We start from the raw sequence: 24,176 nt of genomic DNA, 5'->3' as shown, positions 1-24,176 counted from the left end.
GATTGATATTTATTTCCTTTGTTATCGTCGAGAGCTTAGGCATTCTTACGAATTCTTAATCCTTCTACGAATTTATAAGAAATAGTAAATACGAGAGTTTCGTGTAGTAATCTCCTGTAGTAAACAGTCGTTCGATGGCAGTCGTATTCGACGCGTACGCTGTTACGGACTACGTGTACGGACTAAACTCGTAAGTAATAATATAATTTTTTGGAAATATCGAGAATTGAACACGCACGAGAGGGCCGATAGGTCGAATCTTTACATTTTTTTATTATTATTGAGAAAATAGCGTTTCAAGTAGGATTTATCACACCTTCTTCAGAGAAAAATATAAAGGTAGAAAAAGCGTGTCGTAGGCGATATTAAAATCAGAAATAAAAGTTATCTTAAAAGTTTATTGCGTATGAAATTTTTAAATTTCCTCGGAACGAAACGGTCTCGTTAACTTCTTATCCCAAGATTCTTATCCGATATCCATACATCTCTGAGTGTCGTAACGTTCCCAATTAGAACAGAACGATTCCACGAACACGTTAGCTTCGCTCACGCGCGTCACCGAGCTAAGATGTCGGTTTTTTAACACAAGTTCGGCTCATCTCTGGTCGGATGCTCGAAATATCTCGCATTGTTTGGACAACACTCGGTCGAGGAACGGTTTACGTAAATATCTTTCCCTCTGGAGGGGAGATGAGACGATCCATCGCCTACGCCGTCAATCCGTCGTCGTCGCTAGGCTAAGATGCAATTATTCCGTTAAATACGCATCCCGGGATCAATTTGAAGCGGCCGAAACGATGCCGTTCGTTCCTCCGACAAGGGGATCCTCCGTGGTGGGGGGGAGGAATAGGAAATTCAAGGCGACGAGGACAAACACGGGCGCTGACATTGTGTAAACATGCTGTGACTACCCTCGTCCACGAGACGTCGGGGCTGACATCGGCGGAACACGGCTTACCGAGAAACTGGATATTCCGTCTTAAGCTTGGAATTAAATACATCGGGATTGTCAAGGCGGGGGAACGGAGGTGATTTTCTTGAGGAAAGCCCTGCAGTCTGATGCGTCTCCAGACACGATGCTCCAAAGGTCATTGGCAGGGAGTCCGTTCCTGCCTTTCTTGGTGACAGTGTTGGACATGTTGGCATTTATTCGTGAGAAAGGAATTTCTCGGGTTATCGTGTTTCAACCCGATGATATATTTGGATAGCTCTGCGAGACGATACAAATATTGTGACCGAGCTATTTTTTTGTGACAAGAGACCTCGAAACGAATCAAGACAGCACGAGGAGGAATTACAAATTATCAGAATATTGTAAGATTTACGCGAATTGTGGAATTGTATGCAAGAAAAATTTAATGTTTAAAAAGACATTGAGAAAGGGAGAAAGAGAGAGAGAGAGGGAAAAGAAACTGCAAGAAATATTTGAATTTGTAAATTCTTATACGAGTCTATCTACGACGATCCAACGAGAATTTAATGATAACGTTAAAGTGTTGGAGGGCATTTCGAATAATCCGGTTTAGAAGCTTCTCGTTCTTGGTGATTGTGAGACGCAAGGTAGATGACACGTGGAACGACAGTGACGTTCAATTTCGTGGAGCGATCTACCTCGAAATGACCCCGTGCCACTCGGAGCGTGAAACAGGCTAAAACAGGGTAGAGATATTGGCCGTGGTTCGGTACTAAAAGGGGTTGCTTCCTGTATCACGATTTGTTACTCGGCCATGGACCTTGCAGGAAATGAGGATTGCCTCTCCCCCCTCCGATATTGAGACGGTTCTCGGCCCCTCCTTGAAACGAAAACGCGCCAATTTTCCAAATGACGCCGCAACGCCGTTCCTCGAACACGTTTCTCGCGCTAATAGAAGAAACACCAATAGAAGAATATTCGACCGCGAGGAAGAGAGATTCAAAAGGGGGGATTTTTATCATCGTTCATCCTCGCGAGGAAGAAAATGAATTTCTTGTTTCGGTGGAATTTGCCGCGTCGACCGGTTGAAGAAGAAAAATTCCTGCGGCACGGGACGTGGGAAGAGATTTTCTCTTCATTTCCGCTTACGTCAATTTCAATCTTTCTCTCTGAGGTGTTATGAGCCGCATCAATCTTTATTTCTTCGGCTGCTTCGAGCAACTGAGACTTCTTCTTGGAAGCAACTTGGTGGTTGAAAATGAATTTTCCTCGTATCAAGAGAATAATACGGATTCACGTAAAATTATTCTAAAACTGAACTCACGTTAGATACAATATTTACTATTGAAACAGGGAAAGTAATAATCCAAATCTTTCTTTATATTTTTATCTCTCGAGAACTTGATGGGATAAAGTGTAAATATTAAAAAAGGATAGAAAGTATCTTTTAGTAAAAAAATTGACCGAAAGAATATTCATCTACCACGGCGATCCAATTCCAGTTGAAGAAGAGAGGAAAGGAAGAACAAGACAGGAAATTAGAGCACACGATGCATCAATAGCAATTATCAATCCTTTAAACGAGCCCTCGATGATAAACTGATCGTTCTTCCAACGAATAACTCCTCCCCCTCCTCCCGAGATCTTAAATCGGTCGTTCATCTCTGACGCGTCCGCGAAATTGAACGTCGGGGCGCGCTCGTTGCTCGTCGCCAGGACACACGGTGGAGGAAGGAATAACCGTACGAGCGTACCGTGTAAGTAACGTGCCTCGCCTCCGGAGTACGTAAATCTCGGCGTTGGTACCGGAACTCGCTTAGAGGCAGATTTAGTACGAGGCGTCGACTCCGCCTAGAAACCGCGGAGGTTCGGAGGAGTTAAATGGTTTATGCAAGACCGAACGAAGCGGTAATGAAGTTCTCTCTCCCGGTACAGAGACCCGTGTACAAGGATAATCTACGGTGGTCCCGATTTATCGTCCGTTTATAATGCGTTCAACCCATTCCCTTTTAAGGAATGGATCCGAGACTTCACGATTCCGCGGTTCAACGTATTTTAATTCGTGGATGCAAGGAGAGACGTCGATTGGATGAAGGAAAAAGAAATTCCAATTGCGAATGTATCGTATATATTTAGATGAGTAGTTGATATGAAGGAATTAATCTTTACGTTGGAAGGTATAAAAAATTATCGAGAAACAACAAACAATCTCTTTATCTCCTGTTAAAATCAGGATAATCGAAGTGAACACGGTCCAGAGATTTATACATTTTTAAAAAAGGATTCGTGATTCCCTGAGTAACTTTCCACCTTTGGAAATCCCAATAAATCTCTCTTAGCCTCTCCTGGCACGTATTTCGGCCCCAAGAACGGGGGCGTCTGATCGAAAATCGATTCTCCCAACCCATTAATCAGAACGTATAACGCGAAAGCGAGAGTGCCAATATATATCAGTTCGTGGAAAACGTTTGGGGAACGTAACCGGAATGGTGTGGCCACGTGCGCCACACGATAACAGAGAATAAAATTGTCGTCGAGATCGTTTCTTCAAGGAAGTGTCCTTGGAGTGGCGGAAAGCGTGCCACACAAGACGTGCTCCTGCACGTGTTTTCGACCAGAAGGGGAAATAAAGGGAGCGGAAAGCTTGCGAGAGAGGAATGATGAGGGAAAAAAAGAGGAAAAGAGGAGGCCAGGGAAGAAAAATACGTAACGGGATGTCCGTTTGTTAGTCGATGTTGTTTGCTCTTTGCCGCTGAAAGCTTTTTACTCGCGAGGTATTTGGTGGAATCTCGTGGCGGTTCCAGCTCGCATCTCCCTTAATTACTCCCTGCTTCTTATTCAACGCTGTTGCAATCCCCATTCGCGCGAGCATTCATCCATTTCGGTCGAAAAGAAGAATTTTTTGTAGAATCTTTTCCTTTTTTTTTTTTTTTTTTTTAAAGAAAGAACGTTCGAATAACCGCGATGATAATAATACCGTCAATTAGAAAAGTTTCCATCGTGCAATAATCGTCTCCTGGCTCTGCGTGTTGGTTTTAATTAGCCAGAAAAGTTTCAGGGAGATACGATCGAAATACCGGTTAACCGCCTCCGTTAGATCCGTTCGAACTTTCCTTCTCGACGAAGGAAGAAGAGGAATCGATGTCGAAAAGAGAGAGGGAAAAAAAAGAAGAAGACAGAAGGAACGGTTCAAAGAACGAGGGCAATAATAAAAAAGAGTCTCCACGCGGCATTTCTGGCTTTCAATTAAAGTGTTCAAACGCGTTTTTTTTTTTTTTTTCTTTTGCTTTCGTTAACGTGGTGAGAATCGAAGGCTACCACCATCGAACAGGCCACCATCATTCGCAGGAAGGGGAGAGCACGCGCTGATATCCGAAGAGAGATGGAGGAGTTACCATTAATTGGCCGAAATCGACGACACACAGTTTTCCACGGTTGGCCGGTTATCGGCAAAGAGGAGTAGAACGCGAATTCGCGAGCGCGTGTAATTGGCGGCGAGATTTTAGCGAGTGGGTGGAAGGGAACTGCGGAATATATAGCAAGATGAAACGTCTCGCCCAGAGCGAGCTGGATCTATCGTATAATTGGAACTCAAAGGGTATCGCCGGTTAAATAAGCAAGCATAAAGCGAGCATAGAGATAGCAATGGTACTAGGCATGTACCTCGTCGTGATCGCGTAACCCGTTCGAATCGAGTCGAATCGATCGCTTCATCGATCAACCACTGTCTCGTTTGCTCGTCGATAGAAACGTTGAACGGTCAATAGTTCCTCGGCCTCCTGTAACATTCGACGTGCTAACGTCCGAATGGCAAATCGATGTTGGGCTCGACGTCACTCTTGTTGACGTCGAGGATCTCCGTGTCTTCGAGCGACGTGGATTCTGGTTCAGGGGAGGGAATCGATGGATCTTGCTCGGATCTGATCGAGGCTCGATCGAGGGACTTTGCTTCTTAGCCGCTTGCACCGACACGAATTCGTGAGAATAATCTCTACGGTTTCTACGTCTTCGAATAGGTATTCGAATAGGTTGGCCCCGTGGCGACGACTTGGGACCGCCTTTGAACGGCGGTGAGGTTTCCTCCTCGATTCGAGGATCTCTTCGGAGATGGTTGGCCGTCTAGCCTCGTCCGACAATGGTCGGTGGAAGAAGCGAATTCGAGGAATGTTATCTCAGATCACGTACGCGAAATTGTACCATCGTCTGTACCACCGTCGTGGAAGACAAGATTGGTGGACGAATCGGTAACGGATGGAAACGGTGGCCCGTGACCGGTAATAGAAATGGGAATTCGTGGTAAAGGGGAATGGAGGCCGACTCAAAGCGTACAGAATGCAAAATAAACAGAGCGGTCTCCCGTCTTCACAGGAGGCCGCGCAAACATATCGATGATTGATTAACACACAGTCCCTCGATTCCACCGCCACCCTCTGCCCCCCTTCGGTTTGGTTATTGGCACTGGCCGACTCCTTGCATATGCAATTGCTCCCGGTGTAGGCGTATCATGTTAATTGTGTTTGCCTCGACCTCTTCTAAGTCACGATGCCACTGTTGATTGAGGCTGAAAATCGTATTACACGTGAAATACACTTTTGTATTTCGTATTTCTCTTGATTTTAATAAGAAGATTGAATTCTTCCATGAAAATATACGCGTGACTGCCTCGTATTAATTAATATTCTTGTTTTCGGGAATTCGATCGATCTTGATCTCGATTTTCGTCATTTCTTGTCACGCGAATACAGGTCCATCTTTTATTCGTTTCCAGGGGACGTCGACTTCGAGAAATTTCACGTTGAATCGAAACTAATCTTAGCGGCAATAAAGAAACAGGGAGAAAAGGAATCCGGTAGCTGAAACAATAAATCGACATCGTTTTCCTCTGCATCGGTCACGAGGAATCTCGCGCAACGATCCGATTAAAACTCGGCCGTATAAACTTGAGAACTTTCGATTCGCGATTGTTCCACGGGAAAGACACAAAAGGGCTTTTTGTTGATTGAAGAGTCCGGCCCTTCTCATGGCTTCCGTCAGTTCTGCTCGAAAGTCGACTTCTCAAAGGACTCTAATGAATAGAAGCATTTACTATTCTTCCTCGCACAGATGTAATTATAAAACCATTCTTTTGTTTCAGCCTCCATTGACGAAGGAGGAACGTCCGTTCGTTGGAACCTGGGCCCTATTGTAACCTTCCCCCCTCGACGTTTTCCTAGACACACTCCGATTTAAATCATGCCTCGCATGATCCTTCAATCCGCGCAAGATCACTGTCCGTTGTATGCACGGTGCGTTTCTTCTGAAATTTTTTCGAATATGTATCTTGTTTTAAAAATTAAATTTTATACTTTTTTTCTTATTTCTCATATATAATTCTATTTGTATAAACTTATCGGTGCGCAAAGACAAACTAAATGAATTAGTTTTCTATTTATTTCGCATCATAGACGCAATACACAATCCGATTATACCGCATTATCCTGTAAACAGATCGAAGAATTACATCATTTCGAGAAAAATATCTACTTTTTCACGTGTATTTTCCATATTTAATAAAAAAAAAGAAAAAAGAAGAAAGCAAATTGGAGCAAAGTTAACGTAAGCAGAGAGCTCGCTTCGTTCAACGAAATTCCCAGAATCAAAAAGTTCAATCTATTTCCCTCGGCAAAGTTCTCGGGCAAAGTCAAAGGGCGGCCACGATCCCGAGTCAAAGAATTACACATAGTGGTTTCGGTACACGAAACAGTTACCGTAATAAGTTCCCTCTAACGCTCTCGCCACAATTAGAAATTCCTTTCTTTTCCAAGAGTTTCGTTCTCGCGCACTCCCTCAAAGCGGGCCACCAGCCGAACGTTTGTCGGTTGCAAAGGAAAAGCCTTCATCATTTACGATCGGGCCTTTACGCGTCTAGCGACACGTGTTTCCGGTTCGCGAATGTTAAAACTCCTTTTTTTCTTTTTTGCCTCGAAACCGCGATTCGTACCTTGATCACGGATATGTGGAACTTGGCATTTTGCCGATGGCCGGGATCAAAGAACACGTATGAATATGTCCCAAGAGCGGAGCGGTCGATTTTTATGGGCCTGTTGTTTATTTGGCCACGACATCGACTGCATAAAACCACGCTAATGGAGCGTGGTTTTATTATGGGGGACGGCGAACGCATGCGAATTAAACGTTGACTGTCGTCGATGCGATGGATAATTAAAAATTATTGTTACACCGTGCATCGTAAATCAGACAATTTTCCAACGTGCTTCGAATTTTTGTTCCAGGAAACTAACTAAAGGAAGATATATGGAGATATGTATTGTCGTTGATTATCGTTTAAAGAAAGAATAATAATAATACATAACATATAAATTCCTTCCTTTTTTCCAAGTTGACATCAACCAAACGTACCAAACACCGTGGTTATCGCAGAGTGTTTTCGCAAACGAAGCGTGTCACGAGCCGCCATTTCTCAATTTGTGCATCGAGCAGTATCGAGCCGAAGTTTGGTAAAATCTCGCCAAGAATATGTCCAGAAATCTTGTCGTTCCAGGCGCCCTGAACGCGTTGATCCGGCCATTGTTTCCAAGAAACGAGCGCTTCGTGGCTTGATTGCGCGCTCGAAAACGTCCTCGTTTCCCACGTCGTAGTGGAAAGACAGGAGAGTGGAGGAAAATGAAGGTAAGCTCGTTCCAACAGTGACCCATGGACGTCGGGAATAACGTCGTCCCCAACGTCTGTCCCTTTATTAAAGCGACAAGGCTTTGAAACGTGATCAAACGTGACCGTGAGCCTGGCGGAGGGCGAAAACCGAAAAGGAGAAGGGAGGTGACGTATGACGAAGATCGACGAGGATACCGTGCCGTCGACGATCACGTGGCTCTCGCGCGCGATTCGCGATTTATCGCGGCCAATGGAGAACTCCTATGGCCCTTCTGTGTGTAATTCCGCGGCAATTAATTCGCGCGTAATTGACGGGGCAATTAGCGGCGCCACGCGTGGGCGTATTCTTGGTGTTTGTCGAGTTAGAGATTCGGATAGTTAACGGGCTGAATTTAGAACTGGTACTGGCGGTTTAATTTACTTCTTTTTCCCTATTTCTCTTTTTCCCCCCCTTCCTTTTTTTGATGGAAATTGTTCTTGACTTAATTACGCTATTGCTATTGCCGGGCACCTAGGAATATAAATTAATTAATTTAGTAGAATGCAATCTGGTTCTTGTCGTCTATAATTTTTCCCGATTTTTTAATTTTTCTTTTCCAGTTTTTAAGTTTTATATTGGATGCGAAAAGTATTCGCATACGTATTTCCTATTTATTGAATCCGATCATTCGCATCAAGATGGATTCTAAATTCTAAATTCAATCGAATCGAATCAATTATCCCTGTTCCGTATATAATTTATTAGTATTCGTTGGAAAACAAAAATGTATTGAAAAATAAACAAAATCGATTATTTCGACAAATTTTTGGCGAAATTTCCTCCGAGCAAAATCATTTTATTCCTTTTATTACTTCTTTTACCAGATCGATCGAGAAGATCGAAAATCGGCGGATGATGGGATCGAATGAAAATATCGAGGTGCAGTATTTCGTTTCCGATCGGGGCGCGTTGTGCCGATAAAACGGGGGAGGAGGAAGGGGGAGGAGGAGGAGGAAAAAGCGTGGAGCGTGGTTACGAGATTCCCGACCGATCGAAACCGCGCTCGTAGTAGGTCGCCGCGACCGGTTCACCGAGCCGTGACGGAAAATTAGTTAAGTGGGCATTATTAATGAGTTTTGTCGGCCCACTGAAAGCTACAGATTGTACGACACGCGTATTAACGAGTCGGCGCCAAATGCTTTTTACGTAACACAAGACACCACAACGCGGCTATCGAGCAAACGGTTACCGATCTCTCGCTTTCCCGCGTGCAGAAACGCATAGGAACGTGTAGAACGTGCTCCTTTTCTGCTTTTATTATATCCCCCCTCCCCTCCCTTAAAAACCTGGTATCTGTCAATACAAAATGTCGCAATGTCTTTACCGGTAAATTAGCGTTCAGAGAAGTGGACGTGCTTCGGACATGCTTCGATTGCGGTGATCAATCGATCGATCGAGGAATTTCCAGATAGGACTGGATCGGACTTTCCGCGAAGTGAAAATTAAGTGGAGGGAAAGAAAGAACGTTCGTGGTGTTGGGTTCGACGACCGACGTATGCTGTCGTATATTTACGTCCATTTTTTTTTATTCCTTCTCCCTTTTCTCCCTCGACACCTCTTCGAATTCGGAAATTCTATCGATTCAGGAATGATATTAATTGGTGGATTTTTATCCCACGGGGAGAGCAAGCATTATATCCGAGGAGAAAAATAAAGTCCGTAAAGATGGCGCGATAACACGGGAAGAAACTTTAAGACAGCGAGTTGTGCGTAAGTAAGGAAACGCTAATATCGTCACTCGCTTATAACGGGTTTCTCTCCTCTTAACAGGCCTCCTCTTCGAGCACCGCGATACGCGAAATTCAATATTCGCAGAGATTAACAGGAGAATTCCTCTTTTCGCGAATGTTTGAGAGAAACGCGTATGGATCGAATCGAATTTCTTTCCATCCAGGAAGTAATCGAGGCGAACGAAACGGCGCGATTTCTGTCGTCGATCAACAGGATCTCCTCTCGTTTTACGCGGAGAGGTTTCCATTCCGTTCGTCGATGCGAGAGGGAGAAGGTCATGAAAATTAATCTGGCCGAAGAGAAATCGCAAAGCCGCATTAAAAAGCTCGGTTTACGAGGCACGGGCGAGAAGGAGAATTCACGATGCGCTCGATTCCGCCTTGGGCCGCGGTGAGACGGCCATGCTTAATTAACCCTTTTATAAATATCCTTGCAAGCCATCCCTAATTTCTTCTCGCGGCGGAGGGAGGAAGGAAAGCCAGACCACCGAGCTTTTCCTCTCGAGCTTCGCTCGAACGAACGAGCGTTACTCGAAGGGAAGCGGCTCGCGTTAATTATCCATACCAAGTTTCTTTTTCTCCCGTCTTCCTCTCGTCCACTTGTTATTCTTCCTTCCTCCCCCGCTCCAGTCAAACTCGTTTACACACCTTTCTCGAAATAAGGGGAAAATAGAAAGAGGGGAACCGCGTTACCTCGAGATGAAAGCAAAAGCGCGAGAGAAGGGAGAGGCGTTGATGAAACAAATGTTAGAGGTCTCGTTTCTTTTTATCTCTTTTCTTTCTTTGTTTCACGTTAATCGCGTCTCGCTATCAAGATCATGGAAACGGAGGAGGGGGAGTTCCAGTGGCGGGCCAATACCATATACGTCAGCCTCGAGCGGGTAATGTGGATTATCCATGGCGATCGATCAGCTCCCTTTAATAGGTTGCTCAGAGAGGTTGCAGGGGTGGTGAGATAATGCAAAATTGATGAGTCCCCGACGAGCGAGTGTTTGTAATCCCGAGAAATATATTGAAATTGCCGACGACGAGCCAGGACCGACCGTTCGAAAATGATTCGTCCGGGCTCGCAATAATTCCGGATGATTTGCTCACTTGGAGGAGGATACACTTCTCCACCCCCGCGAATTCCACCAATGCCTCCTCTATATAAACGTTCGGTGGCTCCTGGAAACTCGATCGTTTGTCCATATCTCGTTAATCCGCGTCGTTCGTTAGCGTGGGCCGAATAATAAAGGATCCGTGGAGAACAGAGGAGGCACGCATGTTTGCGCCCCTCGCGTCTCGAATCTGCATAATTAACGAATTTTTTTCTTCTTCTTCTTCTTCTTCCTTCTCTTCTTTTTCCTCTCCACCCTACGCAATTGCAATTCCTCCAACAGGGGAACCTGTTTATCTCGGTGAAATGTTGCCGAGACGTGCTCGTGATTCCTTCGTCGCGTTTTCCTTTCTTCTTTCCTTGTTCTTTCTTCGCGGTTCTTTCTCTCTCTTTCTCTCTATCCCTTCGTTTTTTCTTCGCGATATTTACGCGCGCTGTGTTAACTATGAAGCAAACGGATGAAGCTGACCGGATGAACTGTACGGTTGTAGGATATCCGAGGATCGTAGAACGGTCAGATTTGCAAGTTCTTTTTTTTATATTATATTATATATATATTTGGGAAATTTCGAAACTTTCATCTTCGTTAATTTTAATTATCGAAAATGTTCTTTGTCGTATCTCGCATAACGCTTCAATCGATACTTTCAAGATAAACGGTAGCCACTTTTCTCGGGCTACAAATTACACTTTTCAGTGTTATCATGTTCCAGACGTATAAGGCCAGATACGCTTTACACGATTACAGAGTTTCTTTCGCGGTATCCTCGATACATTATCACCGCGCACGTGCCATAATTACGCGTTCTCCGCACACTCGCTGGATTACAATATCCCATTTGATGTGTATTCAAATGGAAAGTCCGTTTCATTTGCAAGAGAATTACTCGTTACGAAAATTGTGAACCTTTAGTTGGCGAAAAAGCGGGGAAACCGTGGTCGTTCCGGCTGCAAAAACCCGGCAATTATACCCACTTGAATCAAGAAGACGGCGAAGGAAGATTTTCCAAAGCCTTTTCGAAGATCAGAAGCAGTGAAACAACAGTTTCGTTCGATCTAAATCAATTCACGTATCCGTCTGGGAATTCGCCGTTCGGGTGTTAACCAGTCGGTGGATATTAATTCCAAGGAATGAAATATCTCTAAAGATCTTCGAAGAAGGTGGAGGGGAGCAAAATAAAGAAGAAGATCGAGACTTGGAAGCGGATGTATGTTCCCCCTCTTCTCCAAACTTCTTCGTCGATCCCCGTGCACTTCTTCGTGGGAATTCTTAAGATCATCCAGCCGAAGGAGGGGAGGGAGGGGATTTCCGGGATCGAAGCACCGACCTGAAGGGAGGGGGAAGCCTGGAACCGAAGGAGGGTCGAGTTATTAACGGTTATCGAGTCTTCCACTTCCTCCCTCCTTCTCATCCAACCCCCTTATCACCTGGCTCTTGCTATATATTAGCCAGAAACTCTCGTACTCTCGATATTGAAATGCAGCTTTGGTGGAAGGGGGGAGGAAAATGCATCGAGTCGTCGAGGCGCACACGCGTAACAAGGATCGGACGTCCGAATCGGGGCCGCGAATTCGATTTCGTTAATGGTCCCCACGGCCATACATACACGGTGTATTACAACGCCGGCGTGGCGTGTCCTAATTTTTAACGAGCTGATCGACCGGTTTAGAAAGGTCCACCGAATGTCCTCTCCACCCCCTTCCTCCTCCCTTCCTCCTGTCTATTCGTAACGCTCTCTCGTAACGCGGATTTACCACAATCGAGATGAGTCGATAAACTAGCGTGATAAACTGCGCCACCATTTTTCCGCCATCCTCCCAGGCGGTCGTCCCGATAAAAAAAAATGGATCATTGTCCCCGCTAGAGACTCCGGTAGAATGATGCTCTCTTCCTATTTTTCCATCCCTTGTTTTTTCCCCCTCCTCTGGGGAACCAGAGGGGAAGGGGAGATTTTCAGAATCAATTTCCTGGGGAACAAAGCGGCCGGGGATGCGGGTTATATTGGGTGAATATTGCGATTTCGATTTATCGGCCTCGTCCTTTTTCCGGTCTTTTAAAAACTCTTTCTTTTCACTCGCTATCGGGCGCTTTTTTCGCTTTTTTTTTTTTTTTATCAGATGTCGATATTCCTGCGTATAACTGAAAAACCCCTCCCCCCTTTCCTTCTCCCCCGCCATCTGATCGATCATACCGGATGATAACGCGCCAGTCGAAATATCATCGTGCGCGGGGATCGTTCGTTCCCCCGATTCGAAGGGCTATTACGTATCCGTTTACGAGGCAATAAAGGCTGCGTGTCTCTCGTATTTAGAGAGGAGCAGCTCGCGCGCGAAAAGTCAAGACAAGTCTCGCTTGTCGCGCGAACACGCTGGCCTCTTATTTATTGTCTTTGCGAGTCTTGGCTTACTCAGAGGGTTTGGCCCATCTCCACCTTGAACTTTCATAAGCTTGGGCCGGTCTCTCTCGCGCATACGTAATCAGCCGGCGGAAAGAAGCTGGTGTAGCCGCGGATAAAGAGGCCTTTTGGGTGGGGTTGAGAGGATGGAAGGGAACGGGACGAGGAGAGAGGAGAGGAGAGGAGGAAAAAGAATGTAGGAGGGAAGGGACCCTGCATAACTCGTCGACCGCGGTCCTCCACTCTTTTGTTTCGCCTTGTTGATCCCTTCTCCCTTTTCCTCTTTTCTCCTCGGAGCCACGGCAACCGATGCTCTCTTCCTCCTCTTCTTCTTTCTCGGTTAATACGATTGGAGGGCGTGGAAGAGTATCGGCGCGCGTCGAAAGGAACCGTTTCAAGATCGCCACGGCGAGTCTTCGATTCAAGGCTTTCAAATCCGACGAATTTTGCTGAATGAAGGATTTTCATGACTTGGTCATCGAATCGCTTGGATTATTAGGATGAAATAACGCTTGTGACGGGAAGGAGAGGATTAAATTGGATTTTAAATACGCATCAGAGGTTATCAGACGAGAGATCATCGGTCGAAAGGAAGGCAAAAATATCGAATCAATTTTAATCCCGTGCCAAGACGAGAATGACAAAGGGAGGGGAAGAGAGATAATAGAAAGGTGAGAGGCACAGAGCTCGAAATTGCATTGTGTATGCGGCGCCAAGTACACTCGGTAATTACTCGTATTAATAGAATCAATCTCGTCGCACATGCCGGGATGACGTTTATTAGTGACACGTGTTTGCAACAGAAGCAGCTTTACGCGACCCGTTATCTGCCGCGAGACTCGGCTGAATAGAATCGCGCGCCACGGGAGAGCGACTACCTGTTGTTGTCGTCGTTGTTCGCAGTAATGATTTTTGCGTTTGCAGCTTGCCGATTTTCACGCCCAATGGAATATACGGGAATATCGAGGGATGCGTGGTTTTGATGCAGGAGGGAGGGGAAATAAATGGGAATTGGAGGTTTCGCATTGCAGGTTTAGCGTCGTTCGTCTTGAAGAATCGTAATTGCAAATTTTGATGATTTTCACTCGACGATTCATTCCATGTTCGTTCGAAATTTAGCTTTTTCGAAACTGATAAACGAGATACGTATGTTAAAGGAATTATGGTTATGTCAGCAAAATTTGAAAATGATTCGCGCTGGTTAACGGGTTGCAAAGATATTCGAGTTTAACCGGAAATATAAACGCTGGTGCTAAGTGAGACAGATCAACAGGAGGAAAAGTATAATATTCGAAATGAATCCAAGAAATCCAAAAGTGTGAGAAGCTAGAAATTATCGTTCGACTGCATAAGAACGGGAAATCATACAATGAGATAGCAAGACAGAATTAAATCTACATTACGTTGTAAAAAAATCGAAAACTATTGCGAAAAATCTACATTTTCAAATGTAATATGATATAACGTTCGACAAAGGCGTTCATTACGTCGACGAGTTACGAAGTAAGAAGAGAGAAAGAAGTATATATATCCTCGCGCGTGATCCAATTTCCTCATTTGCATATCGCAGCAAGTCGTATTATTACGTTTATCTACAGTCACCCTCGATCTAAGAACGGGAATACGCTTAATAAAACAAACTTAAACTCGCTTGAATTATCCCCATATATACATACATACATATATATATATATATATTGCAAAGTTTCGAAAGTCAGTTTCGAGTCGAGTCCCAACTTGGTTCCAACGTTCCCTCGCGTTCAGTCAATTTTAGAAGCCACCCGCCTTGTTCCATTGTTCTTCCTCCTATATACTCCTCCCCCTCCCCCTCCTCCCCGTGTTTCATCACGCGGAGGTAAACAACGCGTTGATTGCGCAAAAGCTTCGAAATAATGCGAATTTCGGGGGGAGATTCGTCGATAACGAATCGGCGGATCCGCGACGCTTCACGATTCGTTCCCGCGTCACGGGGTAAACATTTAAATTCATTACGTTTCGAAATCAGGCGGAATGATTCATCGTGGACGTGGGCAACGCTCGCTGCCGACGGTCACGTAGCGTAAGCTGCGCGAAAAGGACGCGAAGCGTTTATTGGAGCGGGACGTTAAAAGCTAACCGAGTTCTCGCGCGCTTTTCAATGGTGGCAATCAAACAAAAACCGTCGGCTCCAACTTATAATTAATTAAATACAAACACGCGGACGAGGCGCTTACTTATTTGCATGCGGGATTACCGATTCCCGATTCACCTCCTATCCTCCCTTCGCCGAGGGTAATTGTCTTCGGCGTCTCCGTCCAACCGGATGGATTTATTTTTATCCCAATTAAAATAATTAATGCGGTCGATCCTTCTCGAAACGAGTTAACGAAAGTTATACGTATAAATACACTTTCTTTCTTTCTTTCTTTCGTTTAGATTCGATCGAGCTGATTGTTGTTGACGATTTTGTTGTAGAATTTACTCGAAATAGTTAATAACGAGTCCCTTTGATTTCTTTTAATGAGTAGGAGCGGGATAGGAATTGTCGAGGGATTGTTTGGAAACGGAGACGGATTAGAAACAATGAGTTATAAGTAGGATAACGTTTGGAACACGCCTATTTGTTACGAGCTATATACTTAAAGCTGTGTTGAAATATACTCACGTGACAGACTTCAATTCTGTGAAAATGCAACTTGGACGTTATAATGGAGGAGAATAAGAGGTCTCGTTCAACAATATTCGTTTTTTTATGCGATTTATCTTTTCCTAATTGTAGACTCCTTACGTATCATCTAATTTTTCTTCCTCTTCCTTCTCCCCTGGCTTTTCCTTTCCCAAGAATGAAAGGTTACCGAATTATCGTAGCCTTTTCTCGAATACTAAATTCCAATATTATATACACCGCTTCTCGAAGAAACGTTGTTGATGAAGTGAATGGGCATCGATGTATCAGGTGGGCAATAAATATCATGGACGTGTGAAATAATTTAAAATGACCAGTTTCGTTTCTCGACTTGTGCTCGAAACTCGTAAAACTCGGAGCCATTGTTCGGCTCGACTCGAGTTTTTCAAATAATGCCCTGTGAGAAACCTCGCTCGCTGTCTCTCCGCGAGGCTATTAACAGTTTTATCAGTAAATCCGCTTCTCTCCGAATCGCCCCCTCCCCAAACGGTGAAATCGTTCGCGACAGTGGATTACAGGCTGGATCGTCTGGAAAAGAGAGAATAAAAAAGTGTAATTAAAGGCTTTCACGGGTCAGTCGTGATTGATGAAAGAAGTCGCGAGAGATGTCGCCGATTTTTCCCGCCAAGCGCTCGTCGACTGGTCTCGTCCGTAATCTCCTCGCTCGCGAGATTGTTTGAACGAAAAACAGCGTTTTTCGCCGTTGTCGTGTCCAATCCATCATCATTATCATTCCCCCCAACAGCCACCGTGCGAGATATTATCGCGACGGCGATCTACTCTTGGCGCTACGCTTCCTCCGGCAACGCTTGTTCCGATTTCCCGCCGATAAAGTGAATGACAGTAAAACTGGTAAGGCTTGGAGAAGAGGAACGAGGCGTCAAGAGGGAGAGAGAGAGGCGTTAAACCACTAAACGCGAGGGCGAGGCGAGAAATTCCGTTCTTGGAGGATCACAAGTTGCTCGAAATTTCATCCTTCGACCGATAATACGACTCCCTAACTCTCCCTCCTCAAATGTATATTTAAATATCTCTCTTTCTCTCTATCTATGCGAGAGAAAAGAGTGTAAGATTTGCGATCGTTTTCGAAATCAATTAGATTTTTCGGTTATGAGACGATTAATCGGACGAGATTTAGATTAGATTAAATTCGAGCGAACGAATTTGTAATCTATGGACCATCCAACGAGAGAGCGCCGTCTCGTGTTCCTTTGATTTTCCACCATTTACGCCCGTTTAAATATAATCGGTCGATTTTCGAGGATTAGTATTCAGACGAGGCGACCCTCCCCGTATATCACGACGTGCGTTTCGCCTCTGTTTTCAGCGGGCAGGAACGTGGGAAAAGAGAAGGCACGGAGATTACAACGGGCGTAAAAGCATGATGTAAAGCTCGTACAGGTGTCCCCTCGCTCCCATTGGTCAGCAGACTCTCGTTTCCCGACCTTTCCGAGTCGTCGCGCGGAATATGAATCGTGGAACGCGCTCGTTACGAATTATCTATCTTAAACAAGGAGCGTGCCTTTTTCGTTGTGCCCGCGAAATGAAACTTTGACGAAGAGAAATGCGGTTTAAATTATTGCCACGGTTGGCCATAAGATAGTCAGAATCAGATCTTAGTTAACACGTAAAGCCGCCATTAATCAAACGGAAATATTGTTTCTTTGTTGGAGAGCGAATTGCTCTCCCGACTATTCTTAACGATTTTTTTTAACTCCATTCCATCACGTTCGTTAAAAAGGATATGCACTTTCATTTAATTATTTAAACAAATGAAGATGGATTAATTTCGAATTAGATTAGATCGGTAATTTTTTTTTTTAGCGAACGATAAATTACTCGATTACACGATCCATTCCGTTCGTGTTATCCGTTCGATTCAACGCGCGTGACCTCCGCCATTTTGATCGACAGGAAATAGAAAATCGGCGGCGTGTACGATACACGGCTGGAATCGGCGATCGCCGGTTACGATAACGATGTCGTTAGAGGCGGCAGTGGGAACGGTAGCCACCGATACGGCTGGCCGGCCGATAAAAGCGCGGCTAGACGTGGCGCCAACGAAACGTTTCGTCCCCGTAATTGTTAATTAGCACTGGTCGCGGTGAATCGTCGTTTGCTCTATCGCGTCACGTGAAACGCGCGAGGACGAGTTTTAAATAGCGACGATGACCGCACGCGACTGCGTCGTGCGGCGCTATGCAGTTTGGCTGGTTGACTCGACTTCACAGTGTCGTTTCACGGCCATCAACTAGGATTTTAACCTTAGAGATGGCGATATTAATGGGAATTACAGCCGGTCGTAAAACTCCCCGTGCATTATCTTGTACGAGGAGATTCGTGTGGCTCGATAATTTAATTAAAGCTTTAATGAAAGCTCGCGTAGTGGCGTGCGGAGGGAAATATGAATTATACATGAGGTGGTGAAAAATCAATCAATCTTTAAAATTTTTAAAAATATTCGAATATATCGTCGCGCGAATTTTTGTGTCTGGGAATATTTTTTACGATAGAAGTGAATTGAAATGAAAATTTCGATGTAAAGTAAGGTCGAACAATTGGTCGTGATTATACTCATCAACTCGAAGATTCGAGTTGTTATTCGATTATTCTAGTTCAGCTTCGCTTTGGCTTTACAGATTTCTGCAAATTGGACCGTTTCGCCGTCGCCGCGGCCAATCTAATTAATTAAACAGATCTCGTTCTGGTAAAAAAAAAAAAAAAAAAAGAAACAGACGTTTTAAAAAATGATTACAGTGCCCGCCGACAATGGAACGAATGGAAACACATTTTTAAATCTTTAATTAAAATCCGCTAATTAAAACCTGCCTGATTCACGATGCAACAAAGGCGACAAGCCAGAAATTGCGGTATACGCAACACACGCGCACACACACACACACCATAACAGGTGATTACGCGACTGTCCGAAAAGCAAGGAACACCGACCATAAACGGAGAAAAATAATTAGCAATAAACTTCCGCTAGACACTCGTTATCCCTCTCCGGGATAACACGTATACCTAAATACACACCGTGCATAAACGATACTCGCGCCATTCATAGCAATTTTACGAGATTCACGAAATTTCCCTCGAGCAACGAGTCTGATCCCAATTTTTCGAGTTTTGATAGCCGATCGTTTTCGATTGCTGGGTTAATTCGTCATTAGTTGGCGCAAAGGGAAAGTTTAATGGAATATTTTCCCCGCGGAGGAGGGAGAGAGGGGGGGGGAGGGAGCGGTTTCCAATTTTACGATACGATCGTAAACGTTAAATAATAAATCGGGCAACGCCTAGCCGATTACAATGCCGAAAATTCGATTATGCCGCGTCGAGACGCATAACGCAGCTCCCGAGATTCCCCCCGTTCTCTGTCGAAATTCGGCGAACGATTATTTTTCGCGGCCCAATTTACGCGGCCGATAAATCAAATTGGCAATCTAATGTAAATATTCTATTTCCGGTGATATGTGGTCGGTTGCGATATGATTTGTTGGAAAATAAATAAAGCGAGATGGGAGAAAAGGGGGGAGAAAAAAGAAAGAAGGAAAGGGGGGAGAAAAAAGAGGAAACGAGAGAACGTCGGCTTCGGTTGATGAAATATATCGTTTCGCTTATTACCGTTTAATTATTGGATGTACTAATAATAATGGTGATTTACAATCTGCTTGAAGCGTTACAGCGTTTACGAGCCATTAGTTGGAAAGATTTACGGATGGAACGGTTGCTTCCTCATCCTACCATCGATTGCTTGTTTTAAATGAGTTTGCTTCGATTTATCTTGATTAATTACGGAAATATACGAGTACGGGAGGCGAGTATCCTCTCGGAACGTTCATAAAGCTTTCAATTATTTGCTTAACGATGGCGGACCTGTCGAACGATTGTTCGTGTTTCGAGGTTGGCGTTCTCACGATGATCGTGCAACTATGTACATCTTTTAACTTCGAGATGATTAAACGCGAAAAACTTCGATCCGATTTTCATCATCGATTGCTCGATTCGTTGTAAAATTATTATTAAAAGAATCTGTGGCTACGTTTTGTCACGTTAATAACTTGTCGATTTATCAATATCAACGATTGACAAATTATCGTTTGTCAAGAAATTAAATTAAATTGAAAGAAAGAAAAACAAATTGCTTGCTGGACACGAATACACGTAGGTACAAATTTTAATGTTAATTCAATTATGTTTATTCCGAAAGAAAAATGGAAGGATAAAGTGTACAATATATCGATCAAAACGTGATTAATCGGTAGTTGGTGGAAAGAAAACCAAAAGTTAAGCTTATGTATCTATATATATAAAAAAAAAAATAACAAATTTATAGCCGTAAGCTGATCCGTGCCAAATATTACCAATATTCCGGTTGCTCAAACACACGTTTCAAACTTTCATCCCGTAAAATTATTCAATTATTATCAATCCGTTCCCTCCGGAGAACCTTGGATACGCGTAAACTCGCATTCCGTACACGTAAGCTTGACCAATTTTACGATCCTCGATATATACCCGGTCGAGACTACTCGTTAACCACGTACGAAACGCGATTTTTCAGGCTGAATCACCATTCCGTGCACCGGAGCCATCAACGTATTCTCATTTGCTCCGTGGCAACTTTCTCGAAACCGTTAAAACCCGGGGCCCCCTGTTATTGCAGAAACTTTTATTCATATCGCGCGTATATAACACCGAGGCTCGTTATTATTGAGATAACTTTCCACTCCTCCGTCCAACGATTACATCCGTAAACAGTACGCCAGTTAAAACTGAACTGGCCGTGGCAATATCGACGTCAGAGAGATCCAGCCGGGCGGCGACGGTTGACCGGCAAAAACGTTATTGGAATTCGCGTTTAATACCCCCTCCTTCCTCCACCTCGCCGCTAAATTACCGTCCCCCCTGCCCCGTCGTCCGCGCAAAACGTTGAGAGAGAGAGAGAGAAAAGTGCCGCAGCGCGGAATAAAAATCTCATTTCCGTCCATGTTTTCTGCGTTTTCGCACTTGTCGAGCCTCTTCTCTCGATTGTAAACGGACGGGACGAAATTAAAGCGGCGACGAGCGGCGACGAGCGGAGCGCATTCGTCTCGTCCGAATTCCGACAGGAAATCGTGTGGAAGATTTTTACGAGATCTCGTTAACCCTTTTTCCGATCTGTCGAAAGGGTTGAGAGACTTGATAAGATTCTTTTCGTGTCGCGTAAATAGAATTCTTCTAACTCGAAAATGTGAAACGAGGAACATTGATGGAGAAATCTTTTGTATTGGGATTAATGAAATACATGAGATACTCATACTCTCGTGAGCGACAATTTTTATAATTTGTTAATTTTCTACGAATTTGAAGAATTAAATTTTGTGAAGAAAGAAAAATTGATTCATCTTACATCGAGAGATATTGAGAGAAATTAAAAAACTCGAACACAAATTGTAATATATTCAGGTATAGAAACGGAGAAATGTAAATATTTGTGTATTTTCATTAAACATTAAAATCCGTATTTTACAAAATTGAGGGAAAGGAAGGGATGCTAAAACACGCGATGATTATCGACGAATGGATGCTCGTGAACACGTTGGAATGTGACACCAAGCAGTGAGTTGAAAAGCGTCGGCTCCCGACAAAATTCGAAATTAATCGGATCGAAAGAACGGGCCACTCGATTTTCTATTCCATCATTTACATATGAGGCGAGGTTGCTTGAAGCCGACTGCAAACACGAGCCTCATTTAGAGTGGTCACTTTCGAAAGCACTCAGCCGACGACCCTCGAAACCGCATCGGGAGCCGGGACTCCCGTTGAATTGAGTCCTGATATAAACGCTATCGATTGAAAACTGGACGGCTGGTTAGCAGGCAATACATTTTGTTCGGTGTAATTGTTAATTCGTTGCACCAGCCCCTTCCCTCCTCTCCTCGATCGCTGATCGAGTATTTTTGAAAATCATCATCAGCCCACCGTGCCCCATACCATACCAACCGATTGATCGATGAACTGCTAACGCCACGTTTCAATTTCATTTCGGCGACAGTCAGCCTGTAATGACGTTCAATTTTCTTTTTCCCATTTTGCCCACCGATGAAAATTTAATATTTGACTCGATTAATCGATTATCCGGTTATTAAACTATTCATTAATTATCAATAACCGAGGTCTTGGTCACGATTTACTCGATTCAAAATTAATCGTTCCATCTTTAAATGTGTAACATTTATGATACGATGATTTATCGCGCGTATTATGAATTTTAAATGTTTTAAATTGGGGAATAGGATAGGATTTTTATCAATTGACTCGATCGTTGGATGATAAAATAACCGAAAATGCCTTTTTTCTATTAATTGCTTTCTTTTATATTTTGGCGAATACTCGTGGCGAAGAAAAATCTAAGGAAATACACACGAAAAAATTTTTTAAATTTATCATCGAAAATTATTTTTGTTACTGCATATTATATCGAGAGAGAGAATTATTATCGAGTAATCAGTCTCAACAATCACTCTCAAAAAATAATTTAGAATAGATCGAGGCTCTAAATCTAATCTGAAACCGAGGTCCTTTTGTGTTTAATTTTTGAAAATCACGTGTTTTGTGAATTCACGACAAGCATCGCAATCGCAAAAATATAAAATTACGTATCCTATTATTTACACCGGTCTTTTCTAGTGCCAATAAATATTTTTCATTCATTTCTTTCATATTTCCACGTCGTATTTCAGCACGGCATTCATTCACGCAAGGAGGAAACGTTCTTTTTGCATTACACCTTATCATCGTAAATTAAAATTCTTACCAAGTCGCCGTTTATTCTCGGGACGACTCGTTGAAAGCGGCTCGATGCAAACGAGCGATCGTGTTCCAGCAACACGGCCGATTCGTTCGCTCGTGTTCGAGACATAGGATTCAACGGGGCTCGAGTAATCAGCGAAACACTTCGTATTCTTCCTGCTTCTAATATTCTCGGGACGTGCACCGACTCCTCTCTTAGGGACCACCAGCCTCGTCGCTGGTACCGGTTCTCCACCGGGTTATTACGAGCCAGCCTCCCGCTAACCAACGTACGTTTTGTCGGCACGAAAATTCTTCGATCCATCGTGTGAACACGTCCATCGAACGATGCGATACGCAGTCACGCGACTGGAATCGAGTCTTTCGAGTTGAAAATGAAAGTGGAGGAAAGAATCTTAGAATTCAATGAGTCGCGTCAAATCGATTCAATCGATACGATTTTACGTTCCGTTATTAATCTGTTCGCGAAGAATGGATGAGCGTAGAGAAGAATTGGTTGTTATGCTCGAATTAATGAAATGATTTTAAAGAAATTTAACTTTTATCGTCACGAAAGGAAAGAATCGTAAGAAAGTTTTGGATTTTTGAGATCGACGTAGAAGAATATTCCACCGTGGAAAAATTTTAAAAATTAGATTTATCATCGCGGATTACATAATACAAATGATTAAATAATAAAAATCATTGATCAAAAATGATAGAATAAAATTATAAATCCCGTAGATCTTTTTAAGATCTTTGTGACTGCTTTTAATTAGAAAAACGGATCTTCAATTCTTCTATTAAAATAATCTTTTCTTACAGGTGCGGAATCTTCACGGAACCCAGTATTTTTCATGGATATTATTCTTGCAAGCAACTTCAAGTCAGGTACTTCAACGTCTCCGAAGAACGTTCGTATCCTTGAAAGCGATACTGTTAAATATAACTTGTTGCCTAACAAGCGAACATTTTTCTAAAAAATATCGAAGCAACTGTTAATCAAACTACGAGATAAACTTGAAAAATGGAAGCTTAATTTTATCCGATTCCAATGATAAAATTTTTTCGTTTTCTTTTTTTACGATCTTCAAACAACTTCAAAAATCTTGATCGAAAAACTTTTTTTCAGTTCCGTCCTCAAATTTGTTCCACAAATAAAAAAAAGCGATAAAAATTCCATAACGTTTCGTATCTTCGTACACTGCACACGCATGCGATGCAATCTTTCCCCGTGCGCTTTCGTTCGTGCTTCTCCGCCTGTCGTTTTTCATTCACCTCCAATATACCAGATCCATCAAATCTAAAGCAAACAAAGGCTTTAAAAATCTCGATCGAGGACGAAATGGCCAATCGAAATAGCCGCGGATGGCGCGTTTACAAGTTCGTATCTGCCCGTAGCGGAGACAGAGGCTCTCGAGAGGCGCAAAACGAAAGCCGGAAGTGTAACAGCAAACACTATGGAACACGGAACAATGGGCGTATGGCCGTATAGCGTGGCTCGTTCAATTGACGTGGATCCTTAACATCGTTTTGCAGATCGACGACGATGAAGCGCTCGCGGAAAACGTCCACTCGATACCTGGCCAACGTTGAGCGGCCTCTAAACGCCTCTGCTGAATTGTGAACATTCAATTTCCGACGGATTTCTATTTACTCTCTCGTTCCCGTGTGTGTTGTTTGACACGTTGAGCAGTCAGTCACGAGATCGTGCGAGCATTGTAGTATTTCGCCTGGGCTGGAGGAATTAAGTCGTTCCTCGTTGCCCATTTATGACCGTTCGAACGTTTTCTATTCAAACAACCGGGCGAGAGAGAACCGCCGTTCTTTTTTATCCAGACATTTTTTTCATTCTCTCTTCTTTTCCTCTTCCTTTTTTTTCTTCATCCTCTCGTGACGCTTCTCGTC

The 24,176-nt window shown here is 43.6% G+C and overlaps 1 long non-coding RNA gene across 2 annotated transcripts; it reads left to right on the top strand.

Moving 5' to 3' along the window:
- Window positions 1-23,448, top strand: LOC114577075 (uncharacterized). 2 transcript variants are annotated; one of them, XR_003696832.2, is made up of 3 exons: window positions 47-190; window positions 6,048-6,198; window positions 23,094-23,448. It is a non-coding gene; the product is annotated as an uncharacterized LOC114577075 (long non-coding RNA). The 2 variants fall into 2 exon arrangements; XR_009831301.1 differs by lacking the exon at window positions 23,094-23,448 and having other exon boundaries at window positions 1-190; window positions 6,048-6,487.
- Window positions 23,449-24,176: the final 728 nt, after the last annotated feature.

The sequence above is a fragment of the Apis cerana genome, linkage group LG10 (genome assembly GCF_029169275.1).
Source record: "Apis cerana isolate GH-2021 linkage group LG10, AcerK_1.0, whole genome shotgun sequence".
In the NCBI taxonomy this organism is placed as follows: domain Eukaryota; kingdom Metazoa; phylum Arthropoda; class Insecta; order Hymenoptera; family Apidae; genus Apis; species Apis cerana.
The sequence above is the reverse complement of the archived record's forward strand: the minus strand, read 5'-3'. Positions and strand labels throughout refer to the sequence as shown.